General features: G+C 54.8%; 1 protein-coding gene and 1 long non-coding RNA gene across 2 annotated transcripts in view; both read left to right on the top strand.

Moving 5' to 3' along the window:
• Positions 1-17282, top strand: part of LOC103885959 (translation initiation factor IF-2-like) — a 154730-nt gene that overhangs the window by 15620 nt on the left and 121828 nt on the right. The gene's annotated exons all lie outside the window — the stretch shown is intronic.
• Positions 1-17282, top strand: part of LOC110743708 — a 68596-nt gene that overhangs the window by 6351 nt on the left and 44963 nt on the right. Inside the window, exon 2 of the long non-coding RNA XR_002523135.2 lies at positions 40-169. This is a non-coding gene — a long non-coding RNA (uncharacterized LOC110743708). The remainder of the gene's footprint in view (positions 1-39; positions 170-17282) is intronic.

The raw sequence follows: 17282 nt of genomic DNA on the forward strand, positions 1-17282 counted from the left end.
TCCTCCACCCTCTGTTCTCCTTCCTTATTTTGCTTCCAGTCTCTTCTGGCCCTGGGCCTCAGCTTTCCCATCTGTTAAGTGGAGATTTCAGTCTCTTTGTCCAGTGACACTTTGCCTTTGAATGAGATGCCCGGGCAGTTACTGACTTGTCATCATTTCTGCTCCACAGGTAGGGACATTCTGAGGCTCTGGGAGGGTGGTGGCCACATGAGGATGGAATCAGTATCAGGACCCCCAGCCCCTGGCTGCTCTGCAGAGGACATGGGGAGCCTGGTGGGTGGGGGAGGTGTGGTCACAAGACAGCAGTCACCTCAATAAAGGGCAGCATCTGGCTTCTGAATGTGTTAAGGCTTTTAAATGTGCAGCTAGGGCTCAGTGGAATTTGTGAAAAGCGATTTCTAGGGAAACAACATAAAGGAGATGGCGGGGGGAGGTTTAACCTACTTCAGAGACCCAGTTGCCTTTCAGGCTTACCAGGAGCACCAGGCATTGTGTGTGGGGCTTCTGCCTGGCTCACGTGACTGTGCTATTTTTTTTTTTTTTTTAATTTTATTAGGAACATTTTCAGACATACGAAAAAGTAGAGAGAATAGTAGAGGGAACTCCCGTATACCCCTCATCTAGATTTAACAATTGTTGACATTTTCCCACATTTTGCTTTATCTATTTTTTCCAGAGTACTTTAAATTATAGACATCAAGCCCTTTTACCCCTAAATATTTCAGCATCCATCTCTAAAAAATAAGGTAAAATATTTCTGCCTAATCTTAAGTGGTCTCAATTTTTTTTTCATTTTATCCTTGGGAGATAAAGAATCTGATGGATGAGCAGACTGAGGCCTCTGAAGTGACTTGGCCTGTCCAAGGTCACATAGCAGAGAAGGGGAGGGTCCTCTGCAAAGGCCCTGAGGCCTCGGCCACCCTACCCACCCCTGTCCAGCAAGCCACAGGCACAGCCAGGAAAACCCCAGGCCAGAGTGCCTGCTCCCAACTTGCTTAGGTGGGATCTAGGAGGCAGGCTGAGGGTGTAGCCCAGGATTGGGCAGACACAGGAGAGGCGGGGGAGGGGAGAGGTGGTCTGGAGCTGGACCCCTCTGAACAGGTTCCCCTGGCTCAGGCTGGAGAGTCCACCTGGAAACAGGAAGTGACCCTCTTTTAGGTTAATTATCTCTCTTTCTTTTGTTTGCTGTGAGGATTAATCAGGAACTGCAGCGTCAGGAAAATCTAAAACAACTTCTTGTTTACTGTTTAATTTAGGAGAATGTTATCAGGCTCCGGCCATGCAGGGCCAGGGGAGCCTCTGTTGGCACAAGCAGCTGGGCTGCCCCCACCGGCCTCCCTGTGGGAGCAACTGGGAAGGTGGTGGGAAGGCTGGCCTGGCAAGAGGAGTTGGGATCGGGTCTGGACAACTGTGGGAATTGGGGGTGTGTGTTGGGGGCTTGGGGCTGTGTCTGAGATCTGGGCTAGACCAAAGACTCTGTAACCTCGGAGCAGAAATGGGAAGTGAAACTCGAGGGGGTGAGCTTCTGGGGTACGTGTGGACATCGGGGAGGGCCTCGGGCTGCCTGAGGCCATGTCGAGGAGCTCTCCTCTGTCCTCTGGCCTCCTGCCCGAGCCTGGACTCCTCCCTGGGAGGCTGCAGCAGGATGAGTGCCCCCTGCCAGCCCAGGGTAGCTACAGGTCTCCCTGGGCTTCCCCGCCTCCTTGGAGTTAGGGTGATCCCTCCCCCAGCACTCTCCGATGCTTGAGACTTCCTGAGGGGTCCCAGAGGTCACAGGTATGGAGTCACAGAATGCTGGAACTAGAAGGCGTGCTTAGAGATGATCTCATTCCTCCTCTAGGTTCCAGATAGGAAACTGAGGCACAGGGAATGGCCAGTTCTGTGTCGGGTCTCACGGTGAAGCACTGCAGAGCCTTGGCAATAAGTCAGGTGTCTGGCTTCCCAGTACCAGGATCCTCTGCTTCCAGGCCACATGGGCTTGTCGTTCAGGACCCACTAGTGCTCCCCTGGGTACAGAGCCGGGAGGCTGGATCAGCTGTGGAAGGGCTGCCAGTCATCCCGGCGGGTAGGCCTAGGGTCTGCCCCCCTCTCTCTACCTCTCCCTCTCCTCCCTAGATTCCTGTGTGTTAGTGTGCACGTGTCTGAGTGTGTGCGTGTGTGTGTGAGCCTAATTACCCATGTATGTGCATGTGTTTGTGTGTGTGTGCATGTGTATGCGTGTGTGTATGTTTCTGTGTGTGCCTAGTTACTTACCCGAGAGGAGAAGAGCTTTGCAGGTTGGAGAGGAGGCCTCAGTGGAGTGTCCTGAGGCTCAGCCATCTGGGACTGAGACTGGTCTCCTGTCCCCTTCCCTGCCCCCACAGCAAGGAGGAGCGCCCCGATTAGTGCCAGGCTTACTGTTGGGCTTATTCTTGAGGTCAGTCGGGGAGGAGGGTGGGAGAGGCCCCTGGGAGAAAGGCAGCCAGAGCAGGAGTGAAAGGCAGAGACATCAGAATATCTCCTGATCCCAGCTCTCCAGCCCTGCAGCGCCACCGGACCCACAGCAAGCCTGTGTGTTCTCTGCAGTTGGGGAAGGAGAGGAAACGACCTCACGTCGGACGAGTGACTCAGTGGGAGCTGTGAGACAGAGGCACGCCGCCACCTCTCCTGGGCAGCTGTTTCTTCCCTGGCAAAATGAGGCAGGGGCTGGGTCTCTTCTGCTCTGAGAGCGAGGTGGGGAGGACGGGTCATGGCTGGCTGTAGGTTGGTCCTTCACCCCCCTGCCGGGCAGGAAGTAGACTGGAAGGGTCACAGGAGATAGCACAGGTCCTTGGTGTTCCCTCAGCACACCAGGCCTTCCCTCTGCTCTCCCAGTGCTGTGGGGGTGGGGGGAGGGCACCATACTTACAGTCCAGGAATCCAGTCAGGGCGGGGGCATAGCCTCTGTGTGTTCCCGCAGTGACTATGCTAGATCCCGGAGGGACCTGGAACAACGTTACCCTCATTTGTGTGTACAGCTGTTCTGCAAGGTGGGCATTATCGACTCCATTTTACAAATGAGGAAAGTGAGGCTTAGGGTGGTCACCCGCCTGGTTAGGAGTTGGGGTGAGATTTGAGCTCAGGACTGCCTGGCTACCCCGGATCCTGCTGGCTTTGAGGCCTGGTTTCTGCTCCCAGCCTCATCACTGCCTGCTGCTCTGTGGGTCTTGGTGCTTGCCTTTGTCCAGTGGGGCTGGGAGGATGGCTGAGGGCTGACTTGCAGGCCTCAGGCTGGAGGGGATTCGTGCTTTTTGTCCCTCTGGGAGGCTGAACCTCCATTCACCTCCTCCACCTGGCCTGGCAGATTCTAAGGGCTCTGGCTGAGGCTTACCAGCGTTCTTGGAGGAATCCTTCCTAAGCCAAGCAAAATGGGAGGATCCTGGCCCTATGCGCAGGGATTGGGCCTCCATGCATGTGCAAAGCTCATTAGAGCTTCCAGTGCCTTTTGCTCCCAGCCGGCACATGTCTTCCAAGTGAGCATTTGTTAGGTGACTGCATGTGGAGTGGGAGCTTGAGTGCGCATATATGGGCCATCTGAGGCCTAGGGAGTCACACCTGAGGATTGAGTGTGAAACAGGGCAGGGGAGAGTTCACTGAACACCTGTTAAGTGTTGGGCACAGTGCTAAATGCTTTACTTATATTACCTCATTTAATCCTAACAATAACCCCATGAGATGTGCACTATTACTATCCCCGTTTAACAGATGAGGAAACTGAGGCTCAGAGAGATTGAGGGACTTGGTGGAGATCACGCAGCTAATGAATGGAGGACCTGGCATTTGAACATAGGAGCATTGCTTCTACAGGAGGCTGTGTCTGTGTGCCAGACAGAAGGGAGTCTGTGCTGCAGCTGGGACGAAGGTGGTGCGGTTTCAGGAAGAGGTGTCTGCTCTATATTTGGAGGGCGGAGGTCAAGGGTCCAGCAAAAGTCCAGGTGAAGGAGGGGTTCAGCGGCAGAGGCCTGGGTGGCAGGCCAGCATTCGGGTCTAGGGCTGTGTGATCCTGGCTCAGCTTCCCTGCTCTGGGTCCATATCCGGAAACCTGCCTCACCTCCCTCTCAAGGCCTTTGCCCTGATACAGGAGTGCATCCTTACGCTCCTATATCTGGGCAAAGGCCTTGCGGCGAGACTGAGTGTGGCTGCTCAGAAGACAGTCGGGGCAGTGTGCCACATTGGGGAGCATCTGCGGATGAGGCTGGAGAGGGGCCCAGGCTGTGCAGGCCTCCAGTGCCAGCCTGCAGTGGTGGATGTTCTCTGGATTTTGAGCAGGGGAGAACTGTGTCCAGGTCTGAGGTTTACAGGGATGGATCTCTGGTGGCTGGGGCGGTGGGCGGTGGGGAAGGGGTGAGCGAGCAGCGGGCAGCTGGGGGCTTCTCTCCTTCCCTGAGCCTGCATGGGTAAGGCTCATCTCCTTATCTTCAATTCTTTCCCTCCCATTCCCTGCCTCCTAGAATGTGGAGCTGGGTGGGAAGCAGGGGAGGTCCCTGGCCTCTTCCAGGCCCCTCCCTCAGAGACTGTAAATATTTTGTCTTTACCGTCTCTGCTGCTGGAAATTGCTGCTTTTAACGCCTTTTTTTCTTTTGCTTGATACAAACGAATGCTGGAAAAATTCCGTGCCGGGCGCTCACTCTGTTGCTTCTGCTCGTGCCCAGAGTCCCCTCCAAAAACTCTAATTGCTTTTAAGCTGCGATAGTTGGCAAAAGCAATTTTCTTTACATTATGGAGGAAAGGGGAAAATCCACCAGATTTTCTTCTTCCTTTTTTCCCCCCGTTTGGACTCTAACCTTTCGTTTTGAGTTCTCTGCATTGCTGCTGTGATCCTGGGAGAGAAATGGAGTAGAAGAGATGTGGGCAGGGAGTCAGGAACACCCATGAACAGGGAATTTTGCCTCTTTGGGCCTCAGTTTCCCCATTTACAAAGTGATTATATTTCCATTCATTCATTCACTAGAGGTTCCCTGAGCACATCCTTTTGAAGCAACTCGAGGGCCAGGACTGGCTGCTGCACCCGGGACAGAGCCTGGCACATAGTGGGTGCTCCATTGAGGCTGGCCAACTGGATAAACAGCTCCACTGGCAGCCAGGCACTTTGCTAAGCACCAGGAATGCACAGGATGGATCCAAAGCAGCCCCTGCCCAGGAGAGTTCACTGATTAGAGGGGGCACCACCACACAAACATAATAACTACATTAATGGGTTGCACTACAGGTGGGTCCTGGGTATGAGGAGCACAGAGCAGGGCATGCTGGGGGACTCAGGGAAAGCTGCAGGAAAGAGAAGCATTTGAAGGAAGGGTAGGAGATGGGATGAACTGGGCCAAGGAGGAGAGAATTCCAGACAGGAAACAGCATGCGAAGACAGGGAAGGGTGACCTCTGAGAAGCTGGGTGTGGCTGGAGCCGAGGCTGCCCAGATGGGCCTGAGCTCCTAGGGAGAGCTTTGCATGGCAGGTGGGGAGTTTGGACTTGATCTCAAGGTAATGGGTAGCCCTGGAAGGGTTCCAAGCAGGAGACTCAGGCAGGGAAGATCCCTCTGGCTCCACAGTGTGGATAATGGGGGAGGAGAAATGCTGGCTGGGAGGCTGGTCACCACAAGCCTGGGGGGAGATGGGAGGATGGTGGTGTGAGTGTGAGACAAGCCTGGAGACCCAGATTCTGGCGCTCACCTCCTCTGCCTGTGCTGTGGGGAGAGGCACTCCAGGTCTTCCCTGGACCGGGGGGTCGGGATCCCCTAGGGTATCTGGGGAAGCAGGCGTCCAGTTCATAGGCCTCTGCCACTGTGGTCAGGTTTGCTTCATTCTCTGTTCCTCAAGTGTACAGCCCTTTACAGTTTATAAAGCCCACTCACCTCTGACCCCTAGGTAGATCTGAAAACGGTCTCCTGGGGTGGGCAGAGCAGGATGCCCATCCCCTGTGGACAGATGTAGGTCAAGCTCACCCCAGGGCCCTGAAGGCAGGTGGAGCTGGGGAGGGGATTTGAACCCAGACTACTGCCTGCCCCACTTCTGCCAAGTACCCCTTTATCCCCGACCCTCTCCTCGCCTCTCCTCCTGAGCCCTGTGCTTCTTCCCTGTTTGCAGAGCGTGTGGGGCTTTTCAAAAGCATTAATGATAGAAAATAAATTGGAATCGGAGAGGAATCATCGCTGGGCATTCTCGGAGGGCCGCCTCTGCCCTCGCGTCTCTCAGCCATATTGAAGCCGGCAGCCAGACCAGAATATGAATGAGTCTGGGGCCAGCATTGCTCTTAATCTGCCGGGAAGCCTAACATGGTCAGACGGCACTCACCAGCAGCAACGCTGTTTGCAGTGAGACCTCGGTGGCCGCTGGGCATCACCAACCAGGACTGATTTCTCCGGGATGGACTCACAGTCCATGGCTGCCAAGGAAAGGAGGAGGGAACCTCAAGCTTAGGTCCCCATTCCCGCCAAAGCCCTCTGCCGGGATCACAGCTCTGAGGTCAGCCCCGGGTGGGGTCAGGCATCCCTGCCTGAGGACAGAGGTACATGGAAGACCATCAGTGGCACTGGGTGTCTGTGTGATCTGGGTATTCAAGGCCTCCTGTGTGCCCTTGACCCTCTTGTCCTGTCTCCTTCAACAAACCTTCCTTGATCACTGCCCAGTTCACACTTTTTTCCATTTATAAGCTTCTTGTGGCCCTTGGGGCCTACAGGGACCTGGCAGGAAATGCGTGGAGCTGGCTGGGTGTGATGCAATACGGGGTGGTAGAGACTGTGGCAGCACAGAGGCACTGGGACCACCGGTTTGGAAGCCCTGCCATGGGCACTTCCACACGGTTTTGCTAAGTAGACAGTGTCCTTGCTCCACAGCCACTGCCCTCATCTGCCAACTAGCAGAAAGCCCCCTAGGGCAGGCCCCGGTCTCTGCCCTGCAGCTTGTCCTTCCACGGCAGGCCCAGCTAGTCATGGGCTGGGCACCTGGGCAGGCCTCCCACAAAGCATCAGAGACTCTGAGGACCTGGGGAATCACTCAGAGTAACCCTCCTGCTTAGAGATGGGGAAACCGAGGCCCAGAGATGGAGGGTGGGTGGAAGGTCTCTGTTCTGCTCTCGTCAGATGTTGCACCTCTGCCCTTATTAATCTTCCCAGCAGGAGTAGGAGGGCAGTTTTTATACCTCTGTTTTAGAGAGGAGGAAACTGAGGCTCAGGTGGCTGGATCCAGGGAACACTGCAGGCCTGCATTTGAATTAGTCTGTTGGAACTCCAGTGCCGGCCATCTCTTTCTGGCAGGATTAGGGGGTGCTGGGGCATGTACAGAGTCCAAGAGGGACAAGGTGCCTTTGTGCCCAGAGTAAGCCCAGACAAGGGTGGGAGGCTTGGGATCCTGGCTCACATATACCACCAACTCCCTGTGTGACCCAGGCCAGGCTGAGGGAGGCCCTTGGAGAAGTCAGGGGCAGTTGGGGGGCCCACTGAGGCCATGTGGCCTGGGCTTGGCTGCCAGCCCTGCTCAGCCCTCCCATCCAGTCCCTGGCCTCCCTTGGCCCCAGGCTCATAATGAACCCTTTCACTCCTGTCATCTCTATGGTCACTATAACGTGAGAGGTGGTAACTGCAGTACCCAGGAGGGACCTGGGACTCTGCAGGCTCACTTAGCAGTGTGGGACAGCCCAGGCAGCCATTAGCCTGATGCAGCTGGGAAGCAGGAGGACGAGAGAAGGGGGCCTCAGGCCGCTGCTGGGTGGGTGGACTGCACAGACCCCTCAGCCCTCCAGCCTGGAGCCAGGCCCAGGCCAGCTACACCCCTGCACATCCTTGCACAGACTCAGATAGACTCACATGAACCACCTTGTCTAGCACCGGGGGTAAAATGGAGAAACTGAGACCGAGAGTCTGAGAATGAGACTCAGGGTTGCCGCTCGCTCACTCTGACCTCTGCCCATCCAGCCTGTGCTCTTGCCCTTCCTGATGGGGAGCTCACCCCTTACCCAGACAGCTTGCCTGCCTTGGACAGCTCCCTTCCCTCTCTGGCCATCAACTGCTAGTGACTCACCCAGGGATCCTGGCTTGGGGCCCGGGGCCACAGGACTTGCCCTAGTCCCTGCCCCCAGCACCCCCTCCTGATGTGTGGCACATATCGTGCCCCGAGTCTGCGTTCCTATGGGGGTGAGCCTTGCCCTGTTCCTGCCTGGTGCTTCTGGATCTTTGGGCTGGGGGCCCCTGGAGGAATCTGATGAAAGCCATGGCACTGTGTTAGAGACGGGGGCCCAGCCTCTCCTGCATGCATATTGTCATAGCCAGTTTTGTGCAGTTTTGGGGCTCACAGACCTCTGTAGTCCTCCCTTCCTGGGAACCCTGGTTGGGAACTCATTCCCCAGGTGACATGATTCATATCACCTGTTGTGCTACCTAGGATGAGATGCTAGGTGTCCCAGCACCCAGGCCACACCCTTTCTGCTCTATCCTGCTGCCTTAAGAAGGTCCCACTGTGTGTGGCTTAGGGGCTGAGAGCTGTGTGTATTAGGCTGTTCTTGTGTTGCTATAAAGAAATTCCTGAGACTGGGTAATTTATAAGGAAAAGAGGTTTAATTGGCTCATGGATCTGCAGGCTGTACTGGAAGCATGGTGGCAACATCTGCTCGGCTTCTGGGGAGGCCTCGGGAGCTTTTACTCATGGCAGAAGGTGAAGTGGGAGCAGGCACTTCACAGGGTGAAAGTAGGAGTGAGAGAGATGGGGAGTGCCACACATTCTCAAACGGCCACATCTCAGATCTACTGAGAACTCACTCTCAGGAGGACAGCACCAAGTCGTGAGGGATCCACCCCTATGACCCAGCCACCTCCCTCTAGGCCCCACCTCCAACACTGGGGGTTACCTTTCACCATGAGATTTGGAGGGGCCATCCAAACTATATCACTGTGAGAACCCATTCATTCATTCTATAAACGTGGTTTTTTTCTCCAGATTTTTTGTTTGTTTGTTTTGTTTGGAGATGGGGTCTTGCTCTGGCCCAGGCTGGAGTGCAGCAGTGTGGTCTTAGCTCACTGCCGCTTCAAACTCCTGGGCTCAAGCGATCCTGCCACCTCAGCCTCCTGAGTAGCTGGGACTAGAGGTGTGTGCCACCACTCAGTCTATAACATTTGCGCCTGATGCCTCCTCTGTGCTAGGCCTAGGCTGGGTTCTAGGGTACAGAGAAGAACAAGACCATCCCCTACCCCTGGGGAAGCCAGACCTGTCAGCAGTCACAGCTTAGGGGATGAGGGTGGGACAGAGGTGAGCACAGGGTGGGTGTACCAGAGGGGCTTCACCCCAGCCCTGTAGGGAGAAGCTTGTTAGAGGACAGTGGGAACTGGTCAGGGAAGGCAGGCATCCCCCGGGGGAACAGCAGGTGCAAAGGTTTGCAGGCTCAGTTCTGTTGAGGAAGACAGGAGGCCCAATCTGATTGGAGGATAGTATTGGGAGGCACCGGGGTCAGGTGTGAAGCTGAAGGCCCCTTGGGGATGGGTCCCAGGGGGCCTGATGGGCCCAGTAAGGAGTGTGGGCAGGGAGCAGTAGGGAGCCATAGAAGGGTGTGGAGCAGGCAGCCATGTGGTTGGATCTGCATTTTGGAGTGCTCCCCTGGCAGCTGCAGATGGAACATGGGTGAGTGTGGAGGTGAGAACAGGAGACCACCAGGAAGCTGTGTTATTTGCAGCTCGGACCCAGGTAGAGAGTGTCATTCACCACTCATCAGGAGGAGTTTGCTTGTCCCCGTAGCCCCTGCCTCCTGGAGGCAGGTGGAACACGAGCTGTGCAAACAAATGTTCAAGGGAAGGGGGCCTTCTGGAACTGGAGGGGGCCTTGTACTCCTTCTGGGCAGTTTTCTCTGCATTTTTGATTGACTCACAAGTGGGAGGGGTATTTCCAGAATGGCCTGATCTCTGCAGTTTGCCACCTGCTCCTGGCCCCTCTGCAGGCCTGCTGGCTGCCTATACCTCCTAATATACACACAAACACAAACATACACGCACACCTTGGGGAACATCCGGGGGCACAGGACACACCACACACACACTATGCACACTTATACATGGGTCTGCTGTGTTCCTCTCCCTCCAAACACACACATGCTTTCCCTTTGCTGTCATCTCTGAGAGTGACAACACACGTACACACAGACTGATTCTAGATTACAGACATGCCTCTATACCACTTGGAGCCCACACACCCTCCAGAGTTCAGACCCACATGTGCCCTCTGCCTGTGAGCACCACATACCTGCATGCCCCAGCCACCTCCATGCACCCCACTGGCTCATCTCCCCACTCTCTGTACATAGAGGGAGAAATACACCCCAGCTTCTCCCTCTTTCCCTCCATCTCTCTCTCCCTCCCTGCAGCGCTGGAGCCTTGAAGCCCACCCTTTCCTGGAGTTTTCTGCAAAGGCCCTGTCTATGTTCCCTTTACCCCAAGGGCTCTCCTCAGCCCCAGTTCTGGATTCCCCAGGACTGTGATCATCTCAGGGTTTTCTGAACACCTAGAGAAACCCCTGACCCTCGCCTGGGACTGTGTGGGTCTATTAGGTGTGGGTCCACAGCCTAATACACACCCTCCTCAGCACGGAGCCATGCAGAGGAGCTACAGGCCCTGGCTGCCGGTGTACCTTGAGCAACCTTCTGCCCCTTTGGACCTTGGCCTGGGGGAGCATAGGCATGGGTTCCACAGTCTCCAGCTGAGGTTCTCAAACTGGTCCTAGATCCCTAGTGTTTCCAGAAGGGGCCTCGGGGATACGAGGGTGGGGCTGGGGCTGGATGGGGCTGAGTGGATGGGTGTTGGTCCCCTCCCACTTCAACCAGCCCTGCTTAGATCTCCATTTCCTATTGGGGTCTGAGAAGGATTAAAAAAACCCATTAACTCTTTATTGATTTTGTTTGTCTGATTACAATAGAAGACCCAACAATACATTTGTGGAAAACAGAGGCCATGAAAGCCCCCTTGTCCTACCGCTGGGAGGTGATTGCTGTAAATCCTGGCGTATTGTCCTCCAGCCTTTTGGGGCATATAGCAACAAATCGTTAATTACAGAAATGGGCTTATGCTGAAATAGCATTTTACAGCTTGATTTTTTCTGTATTGTTATACATAGACGTGCCTCATTCTGTCAGATGGCTGCAGCGTGTTCCATAGCGTGGACATGCCATATTTTATTTGAACTTTCCCTTATTGATAAACGTTTAGGCCATTTCGAATTTCTTTTTCAGTCTTACCAGCAGTGTTTCCATGAGCATCCTTGAGCATGTATATGTGAGTGCTTGTGCTATTATTTTATGGGAGAGGCTCCTGGAAGTGGAATTACTAGGTTGTGGATTGTGTGGGTTAAAATGTTAACCAATATTGCCAAATTACTCTTCCAAATGTTGGGCCAACTCCCCCTCCCTCCAATGGTCTGGGAGTGCTTATTTTCCCACATCCTTGCCAGCACTGCTTGTTATCAATCATTTAAATTTTTCCCAATCTGATAGGGAAGAAATGGTAGCATGTCGCTTTCATTTGCATTTCCCTGGTTGCTAGTGAGATAGAACATCTTTTCATGCATTTATTGGCCAATTTAGTTCCTCCTCTGCAGATTTCTAATTCACTGCCAATTTTTCTCTTCTTTTGTCTTTTTTCTTATTGATTTGTAGGGGCTCTTTGCATATTAGTGATATTTTCTTCCATTGTCTCATTTGCCTTTTAACTTTGTTTATGTGTCTTTTGCCATACGGATGTTTTACACATTTATGTACAGTGGTTGGATTTGTTGAAATTTCACTTTATGGCTTCTGGATTTAATGTCTGGCATAGAAATGCTTCCCCCACTGCATCAGATTTCATTTCAAATAAGAATTTTATTGCTGAAAAATCTTTGCAAAGCCCTGGTTTGTAGGCTCCTTCCCAGCTGTGTGTCTGTTCCTCTCGGCAGCTGCAGGCCTGGCTCTTGGGGAGGGGAGGGTGGCCCTATCCGTCCATCCATCTTCAGCTCTCTACTCTCCCTTTGTCCGGCTGGCTTTGGGGTCACTGCTGCTCTGTCTCTCTCAGAGCCTCTGTCTCTCGTATGCTCTGCCCCCACTCCTCTGTCTCTGCTGTTTTCCCTTCCCCAGTTGGTTTCCTATCAGGCAGCAGTAACTAGGGACATGAGGTGGCAGTGGTGGCAGCCCTTAGTGGGTTGGGGACAGGATGGCAGCTGTCATGGAATGTGCCCCCCTTGCCCTCCACCTGCCAGTCTAGCCCCAAGTCATGTGGGCTGGCAGGGGAAGCCCTGGCCTGGTTCTCTCTCTGGAAGAGACTCTTCCTGCCAGAGCCCAAGGGAGGGCCCTGAGCCAATCCTAATCCCTCCTCCATCAGGAAGTCTTCCAAGACAGCTTCTTCTCCCTTCCCACAGCTGTGGACCTGGCCCTCCCGTCTTTCCTTGCTGGTCTTTCCCCGTCCTGCGTTCTCAGTGCTGAGCTCCCCGGAGTCCACCTGGCCACCTCTTAGGGCCTTGGTTTCCACCTGTGTAACATAGGTCCTGGGCGGCTGTCGCAGCCACTGGGAGACATGGCACACACAGAACTGGTGGGTCTTCCAAGCCAAACTCTGAAAGGTATTCCGTCTTACTCTCTCCATACAGCCCCATCCCCCCACCAAAAAAAAAAAAAAAAAAAACCCAGCAAAAATCACAGGAGAGAGCTTGCATGCTGCTGACAAAGAGACAGGGACTTGTACTCCTTCCGTCAAGATGGTGGCCAGCGGGGCCACCCCAGGTGCAGTGTCATGCCTGGCTCATGGGAGGTGCCCAGGAAAGAGAGAGAGAAAGGGCAAGGACCTAATGAACAATGTGGGAGCTGCTGAGGCTGGGGAGGAGGAGGGAAGTCTGGGGCCCACATTCTTTGAGTTACTTCTGGCTAGCAAGGCACTTTCCTCATAGTCCCTCATTTCTGGGGCCTGGGGTGCTAATGAGAAATACCCCCCCTTTACCTCCTGGAGGTGTGGGCCCCAGGTGGACTGTAGGGGGTCCTTGGGCTAGGGGAGCAGCTGGGAGAAAAGTTGGGGAAACTCAGGGGTCTCTTAGAAGCATGGCTCAGAAGTGCATAACCTAAAACTCTGAGGGACCCTTCCCCGGGCTCCTGCAGTCCCTGGCCTTCTGGCCTGGCACCCACCCTCTGATCATGATGGTCTGTCTCCTCTGAGCAGGAGCAGTGTCCTTTATATCTCCCTGTTCCACTGACCAAGCGCATGGTACATACTTAACAGAAGTAGAATGAATTAATGAGGGAATAGCTAGGGGTATTGATCAGAGGGCTCAGGTCTGGGCAAGAGGAGACCTGGGCTCTGGGCTTGGCTTTTTGGTTGACTTTCTGTGTGACCCTGACCCTGGTTGGACCTCAGTCTCCCCATCTGTACAGTGGGCATGGGCCTCTCAAGCTCTGTGATTGTGCTCCATGTTGTCCAGAGCAGGCACAGGCCTACATGACATACACACCCAGCACACATGCCAGGGCCCTGCTTTCTGATCAGTGTTTGCTGAGTGTGTGCTGGGTGCCAGCCCCGCTCAGTGCTGAACCCTTTGTCAGAGTCCTTGGATAGCTGTTTCTGTGGAGGTCTCACATTCTCCAGGGCATTTGTTCATTCTGCTGAACACACAGGCTACACAGGCTGAGAGCTCCCTGGGCTCCACTGAGGTGGCAAGGAGCCAAGAGGGCGGGTAGGAGGCCCCCAACCTTGGCTGCAGCCCCCTCTACCCTCCTTGGCTGTGAGGCCTGCAGCTGGGCTTTCATGTCTTTCTTGGGACCTGGCACTCCAGCAGACCTCGTGTCCAGGAGAGTGCCCGGCTCCCACTGCATCTCCTCCCCTGCCCCAAATCATTGTCATGCTCTGCCTGTGGTCCCATTTCCATAGCAACTCCTTGTGATGCCACAGAGGAGAGTGGGAGCTTTAGGAAGGTTTGGAAGATTTGGGGGGAAGGGAGCGGGAGGCCCATTCATTGTCTTGGAGTGTGGCAACTGGGGGCCCGGAATGGCACTGTGGGGATGGCTTACCCTGCCAGCTCAGGTGGAGCTGGGCTCAGGGCTGCCAGCCAGGTGGTCTGGAGGCCTTCCAGGGACAGGGCTGCCCGGGTTGGCCTGGGCCTGGTTGGCTCGTGCCAGTCTATCGGGATCCAGCTCGGGAGGCTGCTGACAGCGCCCCTGTCTGGCTAGACCTGGCTTGGGGTACGTGGGCCTGAGGAGCTGCCCAGGCTCTGCTACCCCTCTGTCCCAGGCTGGCACCGCTATGTTCTGTCCTGTCCTCCAGAATCAGCAACCAGTGGGAGGTGCACGCAGGGCTGGCTGGCAACAGGGGCCTAGTTTGGGGCTGGTGAACCATGGGGCTGGGCAGGCCTCTCTTCCCTGGTCCGGACTGCTTCATGGCTCTGTTGTCAGGATTGGAAAGCCAAAGTGGGCCCTGGAGCCTGCTCAGCACCCATTTCTCTGCCTCCTTGGAGAAGTCTGCAGCCCATAATACAGGAAGACCCTAGCCTCAAAGCATCTCCTACATCTTCACCTACCACGCGGCTAGAAATTCCAGCATTTGCATCTTAGATTTGATAGAATGTTAATTCTGGGAGGGACCCTGAGGGCTTTTCCATCTTCTGCCCACATTGTAGCAGTCATTTGGAGCCCCATCTGCCCATCCTTCCATCAATCCCATCCGGAAGGCCTTGTAAATGACCCTGGGGACCTAGGCCAGTGCTGGATGGCACCCAACAGGGAATGGAGCAGAAAGGAGGGGCTGGCCTGGCCCTCCAGGGCAGGTGGAAGCTGCTTGCCCTCTCAAGGGCTGCCGGGAGCCAGGTGCTGGGTTCAATGCCAGCTTCCTGAGCTTCCCTTTCACCATCACGGTTGAAGCCACCCCTGGGCACCACCTGCACTCGTGTTTTCTTAATCCTTGTCTTCGTATTGACTTATGTTTGAAGGTGGATTACCATGATGCTCCCCAAGCACACATCCAGGAAATCACACCTGTGATGTGCCTGTCATTTTTTTTTTCCAATACACAGAAAGAGAAACACGTAACTATGAAAATGAAAACATTTGTCTGCACACCACGAAATCCCCTTGTGCACTCCCAGAAGCATGTGTCTCCTACTTTGGGAAACACAGATCTGATTGAAACCTCTCTGCAGCAGCTCAGAAGGAGATTTGGGACTTCATCTGAGAGGTTGAGGAAACTGAGGTACAGAGGAAGAAGCTTTGCCCAGAGCCACCTGGCCAGGTGGAGGGGGAGCTAAGAGTTAACCCGCCTCCTTGGACTTTGAGCTGAGGTTATGTCCTGCACTATAGAGGCCTCAGAGCCTTGCCAAGGAGCCAGAACTTCCTAGCACCCTCCCTTACTCACAGAGGACGGAGCGTCTGGTCTAGAGGAACCCTTGGAAAATACATGATGAAGAAATAAAGCAGGGTGGCTGGGCATGATGGCTCTGCTGATAATCCCAGCACTGCGGGAGGTCGAGGTGGAAGGACTGCTTGAGGCCAGGAGTTTGAGACCAGCTTGGGCAACATAGTTTACAAAAAAAATTTAAAAATTAGCTGGGCATGGTGATACACACACCTGTAGTCCCAGCTCCTTGGTAGGCTGAGGTGGGAGGATCGCTTGAGCCCAGGAGTTTGGGCTACAGTGTACTATGATGGCACCACTGCACTCCAGCCTGGGTGGCAGAGCAAGACTCTGCCTCTTAAAAAAAAAAAAAAAAAAAAAAGGCAGGAAAGGCTGGGGAATGGGAGGGTGAGTAGGTGGGGGTTGGGAAGTTGAGGCTCAGGCCCAGGGAGAGGCACCCCGGTGCTGCTGCCCATCATCCCCTCTCAGGGATCAGACTGCGGCCTGCCTCCTGTGGCCTAGTTGGGGAGGAAGGCAGGCAGTGGCATTGGCTGGACACCTACTGTGAGCCAAGCCATGTGTCCCTTCTCTCTTTCTATCTTCCCAGCAGTCCTGGCAGGAGAGATGGTATCTCCCTTTTATGGATAAGAGAAGTGGCTTTCCCAGGGCCACAGAGCTGGTTGGTGGGAGAGGCGTAGTCAGACTCCAGCCTGCCTGGGGCCACAAACCCTGCCCTTCCCAGAGCCCTGCCTGCCCCCAGCTAGTGTCATGAGTGTGTGTATGTGTGCACGCACGCATGCACGCGTGTGCATGCACAATTGACAACACATCTATGTGTGTAAGCATGAGTTTGCCAGTGAATGAGAGTATATGTGTGAGTGTGTGCAAGTGTGTGTGTGTCAGAGAGAGTGTGTGGGGGATGTATGAGTTTCTAATGGCTCAGCCAGGCGGGATCAGACCCCATTTGCAGGCATGGCCCCCACTGCACCATGACCACCTGCTGCCCTGCTCTAGCTGACAGCCACCTCTTCTTTCTCTGCACAGCCTCTGGCAGCCACAGGCCCTGAGGCTCCAGTGCCCAGAGGCAGAGAGGGCAACTGAGTCCAGCCCAGGCTGAGCCCTGCCCAACTGTGCTCCCCAGACACCCATCCAACCCGAGGTAAGATGCCACTCTGGGCAGCGGGGCATGGAGGGTGTGGGGTCTGTAGGGGAGGCTGTCATGGGGCCCTCTTTCTGGGGCTTTCCCCATCTCTCCCCCACCACATGCAGCCATGCTCAGGAGGTTGCTGTGGCGGTGCCACTTGCCGCCAGCCCTTGCTGTAGCAGGGCTCTCCGGCAGGCAGCTTGGAAGCCTGGGGCGTTCTTCCCAGCAACTGGGTTTCATGGACAGTTCCGGCTAATGGGTTCCCACGTGGCATGGGAGGTCTCTGAGGGCAGGCTGCAGGGCTCTGTCCTTGGTCCTGTCACATTGTTGACCAAATGTGTGCCTGACTTCAGGTCGGGAGGGAGCCAGAAGACGTGGACTGAGACAATCAGGGTCCAAGGAACTGTCAAGAGGCCGACATTGGCTTTAATGTGTGGAGTTTAACAGGGTTCCACACCAGAGACAGCGTGCGGGTCCAGACACCTTCAGGGCAGGATGAGGCTTAGACCCCAGGTGTGTTTGTGCGACAAGCACTGGCAGCCAGGTGACCTTGGTTCTCTGTGAACAGAGCAGATGGGTTCTTGAACTGTATCACGAGGAGTAGGATCCCCAGAATGTGGGAGGTAACAGGTCCTTTCACTTCATGCTCCATGTGAGGGGATGTGGAGAAATGACAGCGTGTCCCAGAGAAGTGGGAGATGGGGAAGGAGGGGGACCTGGGTTGCTGCCTGGCTTGACCCCTGACTTGCTCATGACCTTGGACAAGTCACCTCTACTCCATATCTGGGCCAGTCCCCTGTTCTTGACAGGC

This window comes from Papio anubis, chromosome 7, assembly GCF_008728515.1.
Source record: "Papio anubis isolate 15944 chromosome 7, Panubis1.0, whole genome shotgun sequence".
NCBI classification, from domain to species: Eukaryota; Metazoa; Chordata; class Mammalia; order Primates; family Cercopithecidae; genus Papio; species Papio anubis.